The sequence below is a fragment of the Falco cherrug genome, chromosome 7 (genome assembly GCF_023634085.1).
Source record: "Falco cherrug isolate bFalChe1 chromosome 7, bFalChe1.pri, whole genome shotgun sequence".
Taxonomy (NCBI): Eukaryota; Metazoa; Chordata; class Aves; order Falconiformes; family Falconidae; genus Falco; species Falco cherrug.
In genome coordinates this window covers 10,645,595-10,664,096 of record NC_073703.1, presented here as the reverse complement: position 1 = coordinate 10,664,096, position 18,502 = coordinate 10,645,595, and positions in this window count along the sequence as shown.

The window sequence follows — 18,502 nt, the reverse complement described above, 5'->3', positions numbered from 1 at the left end:
AGGTTTCATTCATAATTTTGCTGAAGAATTTCTTTCTCAAGCTCTGAAAACAGGTATAAATCCCCTGCCCAACCCCACTGAAAAAAGGGCACCCAAATAATTGCAATAAATACTTGTCTCTCTACAGTAACAGCAGTTCATGATTAATCCCCCCCAGCTGTTGCTGCAGCTTGGTAACGCCAAATGACTTGGACCCGGTTTTATTAAAGCACTAGTCTTCCCAGGCAAGACCACAGAAAATGTGAGATGCTGCAGAAGGTAAGCAGGTTAGAGACAGTGGGAGGGGAAGGGACAGCTTGCAGTGGTTTTCCTCCCTCCCTCCCTCGAGAGAGCTCAAACATGGCAAGTGCCCATTTCCAAGCAAGACTCTCGCAGTTTCTTTGCTTCAGGCTAACAGTTTTTGCAAATTCAAGTCTTTTTGGAGAGGATGGGTGTAACTCCATGAGCCAAAACAGCTACTGTCACTATTGCAATAACCATATATTCACTCTTAAGTCAGATCCATCCCCTGATCTGCTTCGCCATACCAAGAAGCTGGTGTTAACAGAAAAACAAGCCCAGAAGCCTCAATGCCACAGCTGCTGCAGGACAGACAGACGGCCATAGTGCCAACCGGGAGGTATGCCTGACCAGCAGCCGGTGGGACCTGAGCTCTGATCCTGACCGGCTCCCACAAAAATCCTTGAGCTGTAACCATGTGTTTGCCCCAGGACATGAAAGTTGTATCTTAAAATAACAGGGAAAAACAGCTGATGTTCTAAGTGTTAAGTGCTATTTTATACCATGGCACATGGCTGATGCAAGAGTTGAGGCCACCCCCCCCTTTGCTTTTCTTTTTTGCTTCTACCACAAATAAATTGTATTTTATGGCAAAATACCTTGCCAAATTTACTTGTAACATGAGCTCTGATATCAGCAGCCCCTCCTGCCGTCAAGCAGGTAAGCTGGGCAAACCCTTTGCCCCAATCCCCTTGCCTCAACCCTTGCTTGTACCTGACAGAGCTGCCAAAGCTTTTAACCTTACTTTAACTGCATGAAGCAGTACAGGTGGCTCCAAGATGTCCTTCAGGTCGTTCCCACACCAAGCAGGGAGGAGCAGGGCAGGTCACGATGCTCAGCTCCTGGAAGAGAGGGAAGAAGGAGTCACCAGGTGCAAGGGACAACACAGCTACTGGGGGTACCAGCACCCAAACTCGCATGACAACACCTTCACCAAGGGGGATGGAAACTATCTTCTACCTTGCTAGCCATACAGGAGACGTTGCCTTCCGTGGTAGTCCCATGTGGTGACCTACCCCAGGCTTCCATGAGCACACATGGGGCAACGACCACACAAAGTATAGGGCTATCTATAGACCCACATGAGCATCCAGCACCATCTAAGAATAATTGTGCTGTTGAGTTGTATTTGCTACTGTCCTGCTATTTGGTTTATCCCCAAAGCTGTTGATCCGCTGTCCATAACCGCACCCCCCAAACCTCTAAGCTGGCCTGAAGTCCTTTACATCCCATCTTAAACACAACCCCTCCCAGACAAACTTAATCGAACTATTTGTGATCTCCCTTATGGCAAGGTATTTTAAAAGGAACAAGAGTGCCAAAAAGTAGATGATGGCAGGTGACAGCCAGCAGATGAAGCCCAAATCTACCAGGAAATCTCTGCCAAACTCTTCTGGGCTGCCTGCACTTTTCCACAGTCTGATTTCCTGTTCTGGGTCAAAACTACTCAGTAGATTCATCCAAAGGGATGAATCTGATCTACCGAGCACACCTGGAAAGAGCAGTTTAAGTGGATTAAATGTCAAAAGCAGAAAAAAACCGGGTTGTGTTTTAGCTGATTAAATGCTGTGTGGGAGATTTTATTGGCTAAATCAAAGTCATCAGAGCACCTTAGGCCATCATTTGGTTACCACACCAGGAAAGTTTGCAGCTACACACACAACACTGAACGCAAGCGCACCACACCGACTGCCCCCTCCTGTTTTACCAGACAGAGGAGACTCTGCCCCTGCACTCTCCCCGTTGGGAAAGCATCTGTAATCAGGGAATCTCACAGCCTGAGCTAAACTGCTGAGTTCAAAGTGCAATTACAAGCACAGAAGTAACAATGGCAAAACTAGTTACTGGCTGGGAAATCAATTGTATTGTGTGAATTAGCTGGCGAACATACAACACTGAAAGATAATGCATTGCACAACAAATCTCACTCATTCATCTACACAAGAACAGCATCACCTGAACATCTCAGTGGCGGTTTTAACAATAAATCTTAAGAAAACATTGTTTAAAAGTCTTACACATTCTGTTAGTGGGTTCCTGATGAGAAATGGGGAGAGTATTTTGCAAGGCACTACCAGGTACCGCACGCAAAGAGGCATTTTACTGCAAATATACATTATTTAAACATAGAACACATTGGAAAAAAAGGAAGAAGTTTGCCCTCATTCCTCTTAAAGTATCAAGATTGTGCATTAATTTCTTCATGGCAGTGTCACACATTTCTGAATTATATTCTTATGGGAAACTACTGGACCTTAAAGAGGAATTACCTGAACTCTTAAATCCCAGCCAAGACCACACAAACCCTCTTTGGATTCATTAACCAGTAAAAACCATCCTTGCAGTCACAAACAAACAGACTGGAACTTCCCTCTAGCATTCCTGTAGCATTACTTTCAGAACCACATTTTAAAAGATGGCTACGGTTTGATAAAGCAATGATTAACTACGTTAAGTAAGCAACATAAACCCAAGGCTCCTACTACCCATCCTGTGTTGATCTCCAAGCAACAGTTCTCTCCAAGGCACATACTACAACAGTACAGTGGTTTCATTAATTCATGAGACACTGATAATTTAGCTTTTAATACCATACTTGTAACATCTGCAGAGAAAGCAGGGTTTACCGCTATTCCTTTGAACCAACGAGCAATACAGGCATGGCTAACACAGCAAATAGTGAGTATGCTGTAAATCACTACAGGTTTTTCATCATATCCACTAAGGAATGAGGGTGTGCATTTGGAGACACTTGGCTGCTCATGACATGGAAAGTATTAGCAAGAGGAGAAAATCAGCTGGTCACACAGATCATAAAATTCTTCCTCTGAGCTTTTTTCTTGTTTATTTTCATTCTGTAGGATTTTTTAGATTGCTACAGGAAGAAGCAAAGAATATTAAAAACTCTTAGATACATATTGTAGTTCCCTATGTAAAAAGCCTGCACAATCAGTAAGGCTGTTTGCATCAGAGAATCATTCCCCAAAGAATTAATTTCTGCTTCCCATGAAACTGCTACGAGATAACTCCCGCACGCCTAAGCACACCCATTTCAGCAGAAGGATCTCCTCATGTGGATTTCTTCTCCTCTTCTTCCTTTACTGGAAAATCATTACCAAGTGTAGTCAAACACTGATGTAGCTTCTATTTTCTGAATCTTAAAGACTGTTTAAAAACTGTGCTTCATGGGTGAAGTCATACTGCTTTGCAAATAAAAACCTACTCTGCATCATCACAGGAAGATGATTACATATTGTACCTTTATAAAGAAAACTGTAAAAAGCAGCTGGCTTCCTACCTGCTCTGCCAACATTCCCATATTCTGACCTTTAACTCTGCATAACTTCTGCCCAAAAGGGCCTATAATCACGGTATCACACAGTGCTCAGTAAAGTAAATGAGAATGTAAAGAAGAGTCCTTTGACTTGCCTTTATACAACCTATACTGCTTGGATTTAACAAAAATAGGGGGGGAACCCCATCTTGTTTGCTAGGACAGCATATTCGATGTCAGATTGCTCATGGTCTTGCCCCTTACACACCGAGACAGCTAAAGCAGAAATTACCCGTGCCACTGACTAATTACTGAAACGTGTTTGGGGAAAAGAGAGGGGAAAAAAGTTTAAGGACAGCATTACAAGTATTTATGCCTTTAAAAAGACATGTGGATTATATATGTAAGCCCCAAAAAAAGGGAAAAAAAAAAAAAAGAAAAAATTAATTAAAAAAAAAAAAAAAAAAGAGTCCAGCAGCTTGGAGGTGATCGGCATCTGATGTCTTCTTTTACAGGCAAAGGAACCAAGCATCAAAAGGTACTCTCTCTACATTTCTGAATTAAATGAATAGCAGTGATTAACACGGGGGTGGGGGTGGGGGAGTGAGGGGGTGGGAAGGAGTCATCCAGTGTTTAAAATCAATTTAGAAGCAATCAGTTGGAGCTCTCAAACACACAGACTTAATAGAGGCCCAACACCTGGACCTCAGGGTTTCCAGGTGCTCTGCTGGTTCATCCACAGTAAACACTGCTCAGCATGGAGGAAACCAAACTTACTCTTTTTCCCTCTGAACACAAAGCCATTTCATTTTTCTGAGAAGCTTTGGAAGTTTTGTTGCTCTGCCACCTGATTTCTTTGACACATCGAAGAAGTTATCTCACCATCTGGTTGTAATTGCCATCATGAAGCCTTCAACAAATTCAAAAAACAGCACCAAAATCAGGACATTAACGGTCTAGGAGATGAACTGCTGATTATTTGGGATTATTTGATACAGCTGGAACCTTTGGATAGCCAGGACACCCAAACACAGCCAATCCCACAGCCACAGCACCCAAACAAACCTCTGGAGTATTTCCGAGCTTTGGCTGTTGCCTGCTTAAAATCTCCTCACAATTTCATATCAACTGATGTCAAGGAAAACACTGCTTCTCCTCATCAACTCCCAAACTTCTGGGTGTACAACTACATGTTGCCGTTATCTTTTGCTTTTAAGACACGGCCTATACATCTATACCATGATATTCTCATTACAGGACACCCTTTTCCTGCTTATAATGCATCTCCCAAGATAAACTGGCTCACAAGACCTTCTCAAAAGTCTGTCCCATGGTCTGAACTGTGTTTCCCAGTTCCTTAGGGAAGGGAGCCTGGACACACTCCTCAGATAGTCAAGTGACAAGGCCCAGCCAGCACAGGGTTATGAAAGGCAGGTCCTGCCTGACAAACCTGATCCCTCCTGTGACAGGGTCCAACTACAAGCAGCGGGGAGAAGTCTCACAATCACTAGTCCTTGGTCTTGTCCAGGACCTCAACTTCCCAGATGTCTGCCGGGAACACAAGGCAGCAGAGAGGAGACGCTCGGGGGGGCTCTGGGCCCAGCGGCTGAGGGAGCGGGGGAAGGCACCCGCTGGCCTGTGGCCTGGGGACAGAGCGGGGCTGGTGGGCACTGGTGGCTGGGGGTCTGGGGCACGGCAATCGCAGAACGATAGGAGGAGGGGGTCAGCAGAACAGCTGCCCCGGAGCCCCTGAGGGCCGGCTTCGGGCCGTTGAGGAGCCGGGTGGGCAGAGTCCCGGGGGAGGCAGCCCTGGGGCCGGGGGCTCCGGGCAGGCTGGGCGCTCTTCGGGAAGGGAACGTGAAAGGTGCTGGAGCAGGCCGGCCCCACGTGCCGAAAGGTGGTGGGGAAGACCACCGGCCTGGCTGACCAGAAAGCTTTGGCTGGAACTCGGGGGGAAAAGGAGAGTTTACGTCCTTTGGAAGAGGGGGCAGGCAACTCAGGAGGACTACAAGGATGTTGTGAGCTTATGCAGGGAGAAAATTAGAAGGGCCAAAGCCCAACTAGAACTTAATCTGGCTGCTGCCATAAAAAACAACAAAAAATGTTTCCAGAAACAGATTTACAACAAAAGGAGGGCTAAGGAGAACCTCCATCCTTTACTGGATGTGGGAGGAAACATCGTGACAAGGGGTGAGGAAAAGGCTGAGGTACTGAATGCCTTCTTCCCTTCAGTTTTTAATAGCAAGACCAGTTGTCCTCTGGGTACGCAGCCCCCCTGAGCTGGAAGACAGGGACGGGGAGCGGAATGAAGCCCCCATAACCCAAGGGGAAATGGTCAGCAACTGCTGCAGCACTCAGACACACACAGGTCTATGGGGCCAGACGGGATCCACCCCAGGGTGCTGAGGGATCTGGGCGAAGCGCTCCCCGAGCCGCTCTCCATCACTGACCAGCAGCCCTGGCCGCCTGGGGAGGTCCCAGCAGAGTTACCAGATGTGACGCCCATCCACAAGGAGGGACAGAAGGAAGATCCCAGGAGCTCCAGGCCTGGCAGCCGGACCTCGGTACCAGGGACGGTTATGGAGATCACCCTGAGCGCCACCACACAGCACATGCAGGACAACCGGGGGATCAGGCCCAGCCAGTGTGGGGTTACGAAAGGCAGGTCCTGCCTGATGGGCCTGATCTCCTCTGTGACACCTGCAGTGCTTAGGGACATGGTTTAGTGCTGGACTTGGTACTGCTTGGTTAACAAGTGAACTCAATGGTCTTAAAGGTCTTTTCCAACCTAAACTATTCCACAATTATGTATAAAAGGAAGAATAAAAAAATGTTTTGCCTAAAATCTGCTTTGCTTTGGTCAGATGTAAATACAACACGGATCCACTAACCACTCCATCACACCAAATTTTTACCAGCAAAGCTGAGGGCAGACTGCAACTCATCACATTTGACACACACGCAAGGTTTCTCTAAAAATAAAAGATGGGTTTTGTTTAGAGGGCAGCACTGACTTGGCAGACTGGATGAAGAAAAGCCAAGAATTTTAAAACAAAAGAAAGTAAAACATACCCGTATTTCACACAACGGTACACATTGCAGAGCAAGCAATAACATTAAGAGGTTAACTGGAGTCCCATTAATCCTGATTACCAAGAGATGACAGACAAAAATTCTTTCATATACATTAAATTGACTTTTGAAACTTAAACTCTTTTGACAGTGTCGCCTTGAACTTGTAGACAGAAATATTCCTGTGGAGAAGAGAAACAAGGAAGCACCCAACCAAGAGCACTTCCCTGCTTACTCCAGCCCTGGACAGATGCAAATTTTCTTTCTAGAACTTAAGAGACCTGCACAGAGCTAAGTTTTGTGTTTGCTTTTTATTTCCACCAGCAATCACAAAGCAGCAAAACAAAAAGACTGGGGATGCTTCACGCCTCTCTGCCTTGCCTCTTGGGAGCAACCTGAGCTCCATAAACTCCTCTTGTGCAACAACAAGCAGGAACCTGCTTCCCCACAAGAAGACAAGGTACCACAGAGACTCTGCAAACAGTGAACCCCCCTGACCGCTGAGAGAATGGCCCTGCACAAGTGCTCTTGGAAGGCATACAACTGACATTTTGAAGGCTGAAGCAAGACAAAAAAAACCCTGGAAATAATCATGGTTTTGTGACCCATTACCATTTTTACTAATAATAAATTAGTAAATTCGATCTTTAAACTGAAGCATGTCACAGCATTCATCCTAAATAGCAGCTGCTTCTTTCCAGACAAGTCTTGTAAAACCACATCACGACTGAGATAAGGGCTTCAAACTGTTTCCACAAGACCATCACAGCCGACTGTCTGCGGGAGATACTAAAACATAACTCTTGGAGAATTTAAAATCTGAGCAACACTTTAATTAATTACATTGATCCACCATAGAAAGACCACCATCCCTCTTGTTACTGGGAAACAGTATCTGTGTTTAACTAAAAAACAAAGCAAATAGCAGCAAGCTGCAGCAACATTTCAAGCTCACAGCTGCTCACAAAACACAAACTCTTAATTCTGCTGCAGATTCTTCTTCCCTTATCTTTTTTTGTTTGTTTGTTTGTTTGCTTGCCTTTCCCATCCAGGGAGCAAAGCCACAAGAACCATCTCTTGCCTACCATGACATTCAGGTTACAAACTGAATGCATTGTGCCCTTTTGCTAACACAGGCCAAAGCTCAATATATATCCCCTTCAGAAGACCTGGAAACAGAAGAAGCACAAACAGTGAAGCCCGGAACTACTTCAACATGGTCATCATCAAAAGCCACCAACACAATGCCGCAACACAAAGGAAAATGCCACTTAACCACAGTCCAGTGAGCAGGACAGGCTAAATGTTTCCTGGGAAGGTGACATGTCACACCCAGAACAGGAGACAACCCTGAAAAAAAGGCAAAGTGGATAGAAGCAAGAATCATGCAAAATTTTCAGTTGGGAGGGCCCTTTGGAGGTCATCTGGTCCACCCTCCTGCTCAAAGCAAGACCATGACATCCTCCCCATGCTCCCATTGTTCAAAACTGTCCCAGTCAGCTATGGCCTCTGTCTCAATTCCCACATGTAAAACTGAACTATGTAGGCTCTTCAAGCTCCATCACCACAGGAATGAAGTCAGAATCATCAGCAGTTGCAAGGCACTCCAACTGCAGCTGTGTAGCCTGCACAATCAACTTCTTTCATCTGACTTTCCCCACCTACAAAATTAATTTTCATTTCCACATAGGTAAAATAAATAAATAAATAAATAAAATAAACAACTTTTACTGTAATCAGAAACCTCGTGATAAGGAAGGGAACATGCACATGCTGAAATGACGTATCAGCATATAACGTTGACAGACACATTAATACAAGCTTTCTCCTCCATGTTAAAGATCACCTTGGTATAAAATACAAAATATAAAATCCTGCCTGCCACTGCAGCTCCAAGCCAAGACCAAGGTCCCTCCATGCCAAGCACCATGGAGGCACATGGCAAGAAGCCCTCTGCCATCATGTTTACAAGTTAGACAGATAAATGCTGGGAGGGGACACAAAGGACCAGAAAATGAAGTGACCCGCCCAAAGCTTTACAGATGACTGCCAGCACAGTCTGTAATCCGGCCAGTATTGCCTCTCCACCCACACAGCCGCGACATCCCCACTTTCTTCAAAAGCTGGCTGCCTCCATCCACTGCCGTGTGGCTGCCCTGCACTGCTGAACACCAGCTGAGCAACTGCAATATTAAGTCACTTTACTGCTTGAATCAACATGTCATTGGAGTGGTGCAGCACTTAATTATATAAATTACGAGATGTGTATAATGGTCCTAAACCAGTAATGAAAGAGAAGGTCTAATGATGCAACAAAAACTTGCAACCCAGTGCCCAGATTACGGGTGGGTTACACAACAGCTCAAACAATTAAGCATTCAGGCAGCTAGCTGCAGACTTGCATAGTGCAGATCACGTTTTCCCAGAGCCATCATCTGACTCCAAACATGTGAGCTCCCCACAAGCACACACTACCTACCTCCCTTGCCTCAGAAGCTCGAGAGTGAAGGTGAGCTCAGTGTTTGAGCAGCAGTGCCATCCACAGTAGAGCAGAAGAGATGCTCCAAAGCAGTGTCAGCCCTTTTCCCAAATCCCCCTCCCAAATTCACATTCAAACTCAACAGATAAATGTAAAATCTGTCCTAGCAACCCCTTACAGCTCAGAAGTAGTGCTCACTCCTCTCAGCATTAACATCCCAGTGAAACCTGTTCCATTTACAGCTGGGGTGACTTTTGCACCACACTGTGTGATTTAAATCCCAGCTGCAGCCTCGTTTCAGAAAGCATTATCAGTACAGGGTCAGAGAGAAATCACCCATAGACTCTGACAATAAAGGCAATTTAGGTATTTTATGAGTACTCAGCATGAACCATTTATATGGAAGAGAATGTTCCTACCCAAACATTTCTGAGTGTGGTTTTTCAGGGGTTTTTTACAAAATAGACTCAAATACTTCCAGAGAGTATTGATAATGCATAAGGCAGAAATCATTTGGTTTGAAATATTCTTTTACAGTATATTGACCTTTTATGTCAATAAACACAGTACCAAATTGCAGCTTAGCAGCCTAATTTTACCTTCCTTTTGTAAAGTACTCAGATGAAAAGCACTATACCAGCATCACAGCTGAGAAGCATTATTTGGATTGTGAAAAGCAGTTAAGTGTCATGGTCAATCCACATGTTCAATATTGAGGAACTCAAACGAAAACTGACAGCACCAAAACTGCAATGGTAAGGAAGTGTGATAGTATCAGCTTAGATGCTACTTACAAATATTTGCATGTACTCGTTCAAACAAAAACCTCAAGAAGAGATGTTATGCCTTATTTAGAAACCCTTTAAAATGTCTAGTATGTCACTGTTCATATTAGAAAAATATCATACTCTTCTTCCCCTTTCACCTGTAAAATAAACTATTAATTCTATCAAAATCCGGATTGGGAACTTTTAATTTCCACATATTACTTCTCCTGCACATGGTCACTCCTCCACACCCCTGATACTTTCCCACCCACACCACGATGCATGAAAGGCAGAAGTGATGCTGGCAGCAAAGCAGGCAATGAGTGAGGCATGGTGTGGTAGTGAGGAGAGGCAAGCTCATACGATTTTTCAGATATTCTTGAGGAGTAACTGAATGAAGCCCCCCAAAAGGGCCCACAGCTTGTTCCTGGGTGCATTAACACATGTGGACTGCAGTTACAAAGGGCATTGGCACCTACTTAGTTTTGATCCATTTGAGCTCTTGCGAGGCAGGCAGAGTACCTAGGCACTTCACAGCTGAAAGCCACAACACTGTCACACAAGTATCACAGAGTACACAACAGCAAAACTCAGAGAATTAAAATGCATTTGCATTTTGTTTCCACTATGTATAGAACAACTTTTGCCAAGGCAGACGGTAGTGCAGGGTGCTGTTACAAGCCCTTTGTAGCTGCAGCAGCTCTGCAGTTACTACATCAAGGCAGATGGCCGAAAAGCACCAGCATGCAACCATAGAGCATCTTTTACCCTGCATGCCCTTCAGCTGGTTGCCTGATCTGCATCCTATATGCTTGACTTTTTTTTGCCCCCCCTCCTCTCAACAAAAAAAAAAAAATGTTTGCATTAAGTTGATTCCCCCCCCTAAAGAGGCAGACATTTGCAACAATAGCATCTTTCAAGAGGCAGGTCATAGCAATGCAGTATATTACAAGCAGAACAGCAAGGGACATTACTAAATAGCATTAGCACAGGGCACAGATTATGCCCAGCATCCAAACAGCTCAGTGCTTCCGTAACTCCCGAGTGTACGCACGGGAAGGAAGCAAGCTTTTGCCACCAGCAAAAAGATTACTGAAACAAGTCAGCAAATGTCTATATAACCTGCATCTCACAGTCTGACATCAAACACAGCCTAAAACTCACTAAGCCTGCTACTGCTCTGCATTCATGCAGCAAAGCGAAATCCTGGCTGTGCCTGCATCCTCCCATGTGTTTCACACGGAGGTGGCCTGAGTGAGGCCTACTTATTATTTTCTCTGCAAAGTGTGCTCCTCCCTCCTTTATCGTTAATCAAGAGTTACAACCAGTCACCAAACTAGCACTGCGATGACTTCACTACCAGCTGCTAGGCATCCTGGAAAAAAAAACAAAAACAAATTACAGTAAGGCTATTTTGCTGACGTATCTGGCCATACTTTCCTTCACGGACTTCCTGCATCTCTCCTCCCATCCATCCCCTGAAGCAAAGAATCTTTAGTCAAAGCAATGACAACGGTTTTCGCCCGACAGAACACCTTCTCCCTCCTCACCCACTCCAAGCAGGTACAGCAAAGGAACTTTTTGCTCAGCGCAATGAGCAGCGAAGGAAAAACAAGTTAAAGCCAACCCTAATAGCTGGGGAACGCCCTTCTTCAAGTGCACCTGTAAAGGACCACTTGCGCAACACCGCCTGTCAGCAGGAGCTGTAGGCACTACCCAAGCATGCACGGGGCAATAAAGCAAAGGCACTACCCGCATTTCCACGTGCATGTAGGGTTTCCAAGTGCCTATCTACCCGTCTACACCTATGCAAGTGATGATTCACCTCTGGCAAACACGGCCCCAAACCATTTGGGCCTCCCCTTTCCTGTATGCCTTTGACTGTGGCTAATCTAGTCAGTCATTGCCTGCCTTCTCCAGAACCTGATTGTCATCCTGCATAGCACCAAATAAGGTTAGCTAGGAACAAAACAAAACAAAGAACAAAAAAAAAAAGCCAATTAATATTTAACTGGTCTTCCTAAGCTAGGGGGTATCTTCAATGGCATACATAGCCTTTTCAATACTTTTCAGGACCAGGAAAGTTTCACTCCTTGCTTTGCTTCAGCCTGCTTGTGGTAACACATTTGGTTAATACCTGACCCAGGACTTCTTTTACTATGAGTAGGGGAAAAGAGACAAAGGAGCACGTAGACTCGATGGCCACAGGGAGCACAACGCCAGTGCTAAAGTCTACCTGGCCAACAGCCCGTACCATAGGCACAAGCTGTCCTCGTAAACAGGCTGCGGGAGTTACCCTGTTCCACAGTCCAGACCCAGCTGCCGTCCCTGGGACCGTCCTGCACATGCAGGAACTTTTCCATACACGTGATCCAGACACATAGGGTGCACAGAGCAGCAGCACAACACCAGGAGACTGAGGCTTAGAAAGCATCACCTCTCTGCACGCATAGTGCATCCTGCAGAGGGTACTGGATGAGCTTTTTGCAGCCATGCACAGATGATTAGTAGTTTGCCCCTACAAGAAAGCTGTAATGCCACAGATTTAATCATCATCTACCTGCCACACCAAGAATGTAAATAAATCCCCTATTCAACAACATCAAGGAATAGCCTTAGCAGCAAAAGTAGCACTCTATAAACTGTCATTTCTTGAGACAAGACAATGTCCCTACCTATGCCCAGACTGACTGGTCCTCAGTGTCTAAATCACTGATCTAGTAGCGCAATTTTAGGCCACTAGTTTGCTCAACACTTTTTTTTTTTTTCCCTAAAGAAAAAATGTTTTCAGGCAGGGACCATACCACAGTATTTAATATTGTTCTTACCTTGGGTCAAATACCTTATTCTCTGTGCTTTTCATCTGTTGATGCTTAAGTTAGCTTTTTCAAGATAACAATTTTACTTTTGTTTCTTTTCTCCCCTCGAGGTACCCTGCCCTTAACAGCAGCAGACTTAAATCTAGACGTTATTCCACAGATAACATCTATTGCTAAACAACATTTTTCTGATCTATACTTACAAAGCGCTCCAACCTATACTCAATTAAAATGCTTGCCATGACGTCTAAGGGGACGTGTACTTTTTCCATAGCACGTTTAAGACTAGAAAGCCAGACTCACACCAGGGAGAACAGTGATACTCTAATGCCAATTTAACTTCTGTGTGTCTACACACCAATAAGAAATAACACGCTTTAGATAAATTAACAAGTGCTGCCATTTCTACAAACAACAGAAAACAAGGACACCAGAACTTAATGCCTGCCCAGAAATCTAAACAAAGAATGGGTTTAGATTAAGAAAAGTATTCTGAGATAATCACCACATCTTCCCTGATCTGTTTGACCTACTTCCTAGCAGCAGCAAACACTCATAATGTTGTTTCCCCCACCAAAAGAAAAATGCAAGGGGTGCAAGCGTACAGCATAAACATTTAGCACTGGTGGTTGCTGAGGATCACAGATAATCCATCAGATTGTAGTGATCAGTGTCACAGGTGAAGAAAGCCTCCTTCATTAGAGTTACATCCTCATGGAAAATCTCTTAAACAGCCAGCTTACGAAAGGTGAACAAATCTTACAGCTCTTAGATCATCCAGTAAAGACCTGACACTTAACAGTGCCAAGAAAAGATACAGCTAAGCTTCAGAGATGCTCTTCTGCAGGTAGCTGCAAGTCTCTCCCCCATCGAGGGCTTTCTGTTCTGGTGAGGTTTCAAAAACTGGTTTAAGCCAAACTCAGTTGTGACCAAGAGGTCTTGTCCACCCCAAAGCTGCCACCATCCACCAGTCTGACGCTGGCCGGATCAAAGGCCAGCTAGGCTGAGGCTCATGTTTCTTCTACCACGTTAGCTTTCTGCTGGAGCTGATTCCATGATCCAGGAGAAGCAGCAGGAGCGCTGGGACCAGTACAAACAGAACCCTAGGTCTTCTCTCCAGGCAGCCGAGTAGTACAACCAGACTTAGGTCAGCTGCAAAGCCCAGCGTCCATGGCAGGGTGAGTCGACTGAAGGACCCAGGGGCTCTCCCCACCAGCATGCTACCCAGGGACAAAAGGGAAGGGCTCTTTATTGACATCTAAATTCTTGGGGGTGACGCAAGAGGGAGAAATCTCCTGAGAACTTCAGGTGGAGGAAGGACAGCCAGCAGAAGCCGATTAACTCCTAAGCAACAGAGATCTGTACATGTAAACCTCCAGAGTGGCAATGGACTAGCAGGTATGCATGTGATTAAGGAGGAATGGGAAAGGTGGTGTCAGACAGAAATAGCAAAAAAGATAAAGTTTTTCCAGTGTTTCTGCAGGAGATAAACATCTACCTACTGATTTCATTTATTTTTGGGTAAGAGGCTGTTTCTGTTCCTGGCCTTTTTTGGGATGACGTTAGGGTCAGAAGAAAGTATTAGGATCATTTGAGTTCTATTGCAGGTTGAAAAATTTCACCCCCATTTTCCCCTCAAGCCCATGACTTCGGGATTAGGCCTATCTCTAAACGCTTACAGGAACAATTCAAAGTTGGAGACCAAGCCAAATAACCCCAAAGGATTTGTCTTCAGTAACTTTTCCACAGCTTGAACTACAGCTGTTTTCCTTTGCAAATTTCACCTCAACCGCCAGAGCATGGGGAGGGGAAAGGAGCAAAGTGCTACAGTTGGAAACAGAAAGCCCAATACACAGAGATGCAGCAAAAGATCAATTCAGTTTTGCTGCCAGCAAAACTCTGCTCACTAATGCACTGATCTAGCTTGTCCAGTGCTTCACCGAACACTTGAGGTTGGACTTTCTTTTTTAATCCTCAAGGCTACACAACAAAGTTATGAGCTAACCAGGACTAAAAGATTTCTCTGCCCCTCTGGAACCAGCATGCAGTTTCTCTGACCTATTTTAAAAAAGCATTAGTCTCCACTGTAAGTAAAAAACAGGTTCTTTATTTGAATCTTGTATGCCCCACCTGACCACAATTTGAAGCTCTTCTGCTGGCCCTAACCATTTCTTAAGCAACCGAGGAAATTAAATACAAAACATTGAACAATGCAGAGGGTCAGAGTTAAGCCCAAGACAAGGAAATTGCAAGTTAAGCCTCCCACTCTGGCCTTGATTCACCTTGCTTTGTTCAGCTACCGCTCTGTTCCCAGACCCTTCCTCTCTCCTAATGCCCAAGAGCAATAGGACAAAGAAAACAGCATGGTCTAAACACAGATGGCATTAGTTCCTGTCAATAGGCTGCGTTTTGACGTAAATCACAACAACACTTAACAATTCTTTCTACAGTTTGCATTATTCCAAGAAGGACAGAGTAAAAAAGACCTGGGGCACCTGGAGGGGAGGTTTCCCATCACCCAATTTTACTCCTCTAAAAACTGAGCACAGAAGCTAGTCATCTCCTCGCTGTCTACAGACCAGTTTGTTTTGGCGACCATAGGGTGGAAGAAGCACGCTCTGGGGGTGCCCATCTTCTCACTGTTTGTGGAGGTCTGCAGAGCTAGCTTGGCTAGCACTTGCCTGAATTTTTAGCTGACTGACATCGAACAAGATGGATCTCACCCTCCTCCAGTAATCATCAGTCAGTTGCTATGAAGTAAGCACCTGAGTTTCCAGCACAGCCAAGACCTCAATCCCCCAGTGCATTCAACATTGCTCAGCAAAGTCTGCAGCGGTTTAACACTAAGCGGGTCACCGAGGTCAGTGGCAATACTCATCTGGCTGTTATTAGATCTGAGAAGTAGCCCTCTGCTGCATTAGAAGGGCACAGAGCTCGCTCAGCCCCTTGGCAAGACCAAGGCACAAGAAACAGAGGGAAGGGACCAGGCATAGTGCAGTCTGCTCCTTCCACAGCTACAGGAAATTTCTTTTCCAGTTTACTGGGAAGGTGCTGAGACAGGTACACTTACATTGCCTTACAGCAGATCAACTACATCTCAGTGCTTCCAAAGGGAATTTAAGTTAAATTTTGATAGAAAAGCCAGCAAAGGTTTCTTCAAAATGTTTATGAAAAGTGAGAAATCTGAACAGTCGCAGATCACAATGCCAAAGGATCAGAGAATTTTCATAAATCCAACCTGCAAATTATTAAAATAGCAATAAACAAAATGTGTAATGTAAAAGGGTAATTGATATCATGGGAGGAAAATTACTGTCTTGGAAACTATTATTTTCACAGCTACTGAAACGATTGGAAATATATGGAGAAAGAACATGGCATCTGGGGTTTTGTTTTGCTGTTTCCCCATACAATTGGTGACTTTAAAATGCAGTCACAGTATCCTGAGTGAGACAAATATAGGCAAAACCCAAGTATGTTTTGTTATATAGCTTTTTATGTATCATCACAGAACAGATATCTATCTAGCAGCGAGACACACACATCCACATGACAGCTACAGATCAGAACTCAACAGAAAATTTAAAATGCAGGGCTTGGAGTAGCTGAGCCAGGGTCACATTTGGATGTCATCAGTTCGTAAATCCACCTACGCTATTCAAGTTCTGAAGCACTCAGGGTGGAAATACTGCAGTGTAATGAAAAGATTTACAAAAGAAAGATTCTTACAGTCCTGCTCGTCACGTAAAATCCCATTACAAGCACATCTGGTTTTGTACTTCCAGCAAGGCTCCTAGATCAACGGTGTGAGAACATGCAGCCGTGTTTGCCTGGTGGTCTAATTGTGCTCCTTCCTCATCCCCATGGTGATGGGGACCTTCGCTTACTGACATCTCCAACACAAGGAGATAAAGCAGCAGAACAAATCACATGTTCCACTACCTTGCAGAAATAAAAATAAAATGTGAATGATACTTATCTTCCCATGAAGAAAGATTACAAGGTGCAGTGGGGAAAAAGAAGCAGCACTGAAACACTGGCAAGCTATTTTTCCTAATTAAAACAAGAAGCAATCTTTAAAATAAAGGCCTCCAAGACAGTCATTGCTCTTCACCAATAGCATACAAAGTTTACAGTCATAGTTTGCATTTGCAACTCTAGCAATGGATTAAAGAGAAGTTTCACGAGATTGTACAGAAACGTACTAAAGAGCACTTCAAAATTTCTGCATGAAGAAAGCGCATGTATTACACAGAAGGGGAAACATGAGCTAGCTATCAAATTGCTGCTACAAATACAGGAAACACTAAAAGCATCTTTTATTTTCAATATAGCATAGGAGGGACCCCACATAGGACACAACTGTTTAATTAGAAACAATGCACATGCTCAAAGTCTACAGCCTGTCTTCTGATTCAGATACAACTGATTACCTGATGGGGCTTCTCCAGAAGGTTTCAAAGAGGGCCAAACTACCAACCCATCACTTTGAAATGCAGTTCCAAAAATTGCTCCATTTCTTCTTTACATTGTCTTTCAACAGGACAAATTTTCTCACGGTACAGTGTAAAAAAAAAAACAAACAACTAAAATCTTAGATGAAAGACAGAAAACGGCACCATTTTGGGGACCGAAGATGTGCAAAACATGCTGGCGAACTGTTGTGGGAAACATCTGCATTAGACAGGGAATGAGGTCCACTTTGAGGACCCAGCGGAGTCTCTGCTTTGCATTTCTTTTCTCAGCTGAATGTATTTGCCAAAACGATGCATTTCTTAATGCTTTCCGGCTGTATTCAAACCCTCTCCCCTACTGCTGGATTTTACTCTTCCAGGAACATCTCACACTTCAGTCACTGGTAATAGGTCTTCTATCACAAAACCAGAGAGTCATCATTTATTTGCAGTACTATTTTCACAAGCATCCAGAGTGTTAACAAGCAGCATATGCATAGGGATGAGGAGATGGAGGAAGTTTATAAAAATGTTTACTCACTATGAAAGTCATCTTTTAACTTCCCACGAGTATGATTACACACACACTTGTGGTAAGGCAGGTTGTATTATTCTCTTCTCACTTGTCCAATATTTGCTATTACTGGACCTGGCAAGGCAGCATGTGACAGAAAAATGCAGCTGCATTTTTGGCTCAGAAGCCTCTACAAGAGCCTGTGAGTCATGAACCAAAAGACCCACATAAAAGCAACAGAGAAGAATGCAGATTCAGTATTCTTTTTATTGTAAGCATGTGTGTCTTCACTGGATGGTCCTGACGCACATAAATGATTAAAACAATAGTCATTTTGAAGTGATGAGGAGCAAAATATGCCTTCAGTCAGGTAACTTGAGCTCCACCTGCCCAAGGCCACTTTACACAGAACTGAAAGACTACCACTGACCACAGAGCATCTGAGCGACACAACATAATACATGCTGAGACATGCCTCTGAGCTATGCTTTTCTATAAGACTCAGGGTAATGTGTCGGGTGTTTTTTTTTTTTGTTGTTGTTGGTGGTGGTTGGGTTCGTTTTTGTTTAATTTCTCACTATAAGCCCAGGATACCCTTACGCTAGACACATAACGCTGAGTTCTCCCGCAGTGCTGTCTTGCAGTAAAACATCCCTCATCTGCCTGTTGCATTGCAAATGAAGTTTACAATGCAACAACTTGTGTCTCAGATGTGTCAGATTTCTCCCATTATAAATATGCTATTTTACCACTCTTACCTCTCAGGACCAATCAAATGTTTCAAACAACTTTTTTTCCTTCTTAAATGAAAGCAATACAAACACACCCTCTTCCTACACTGCTT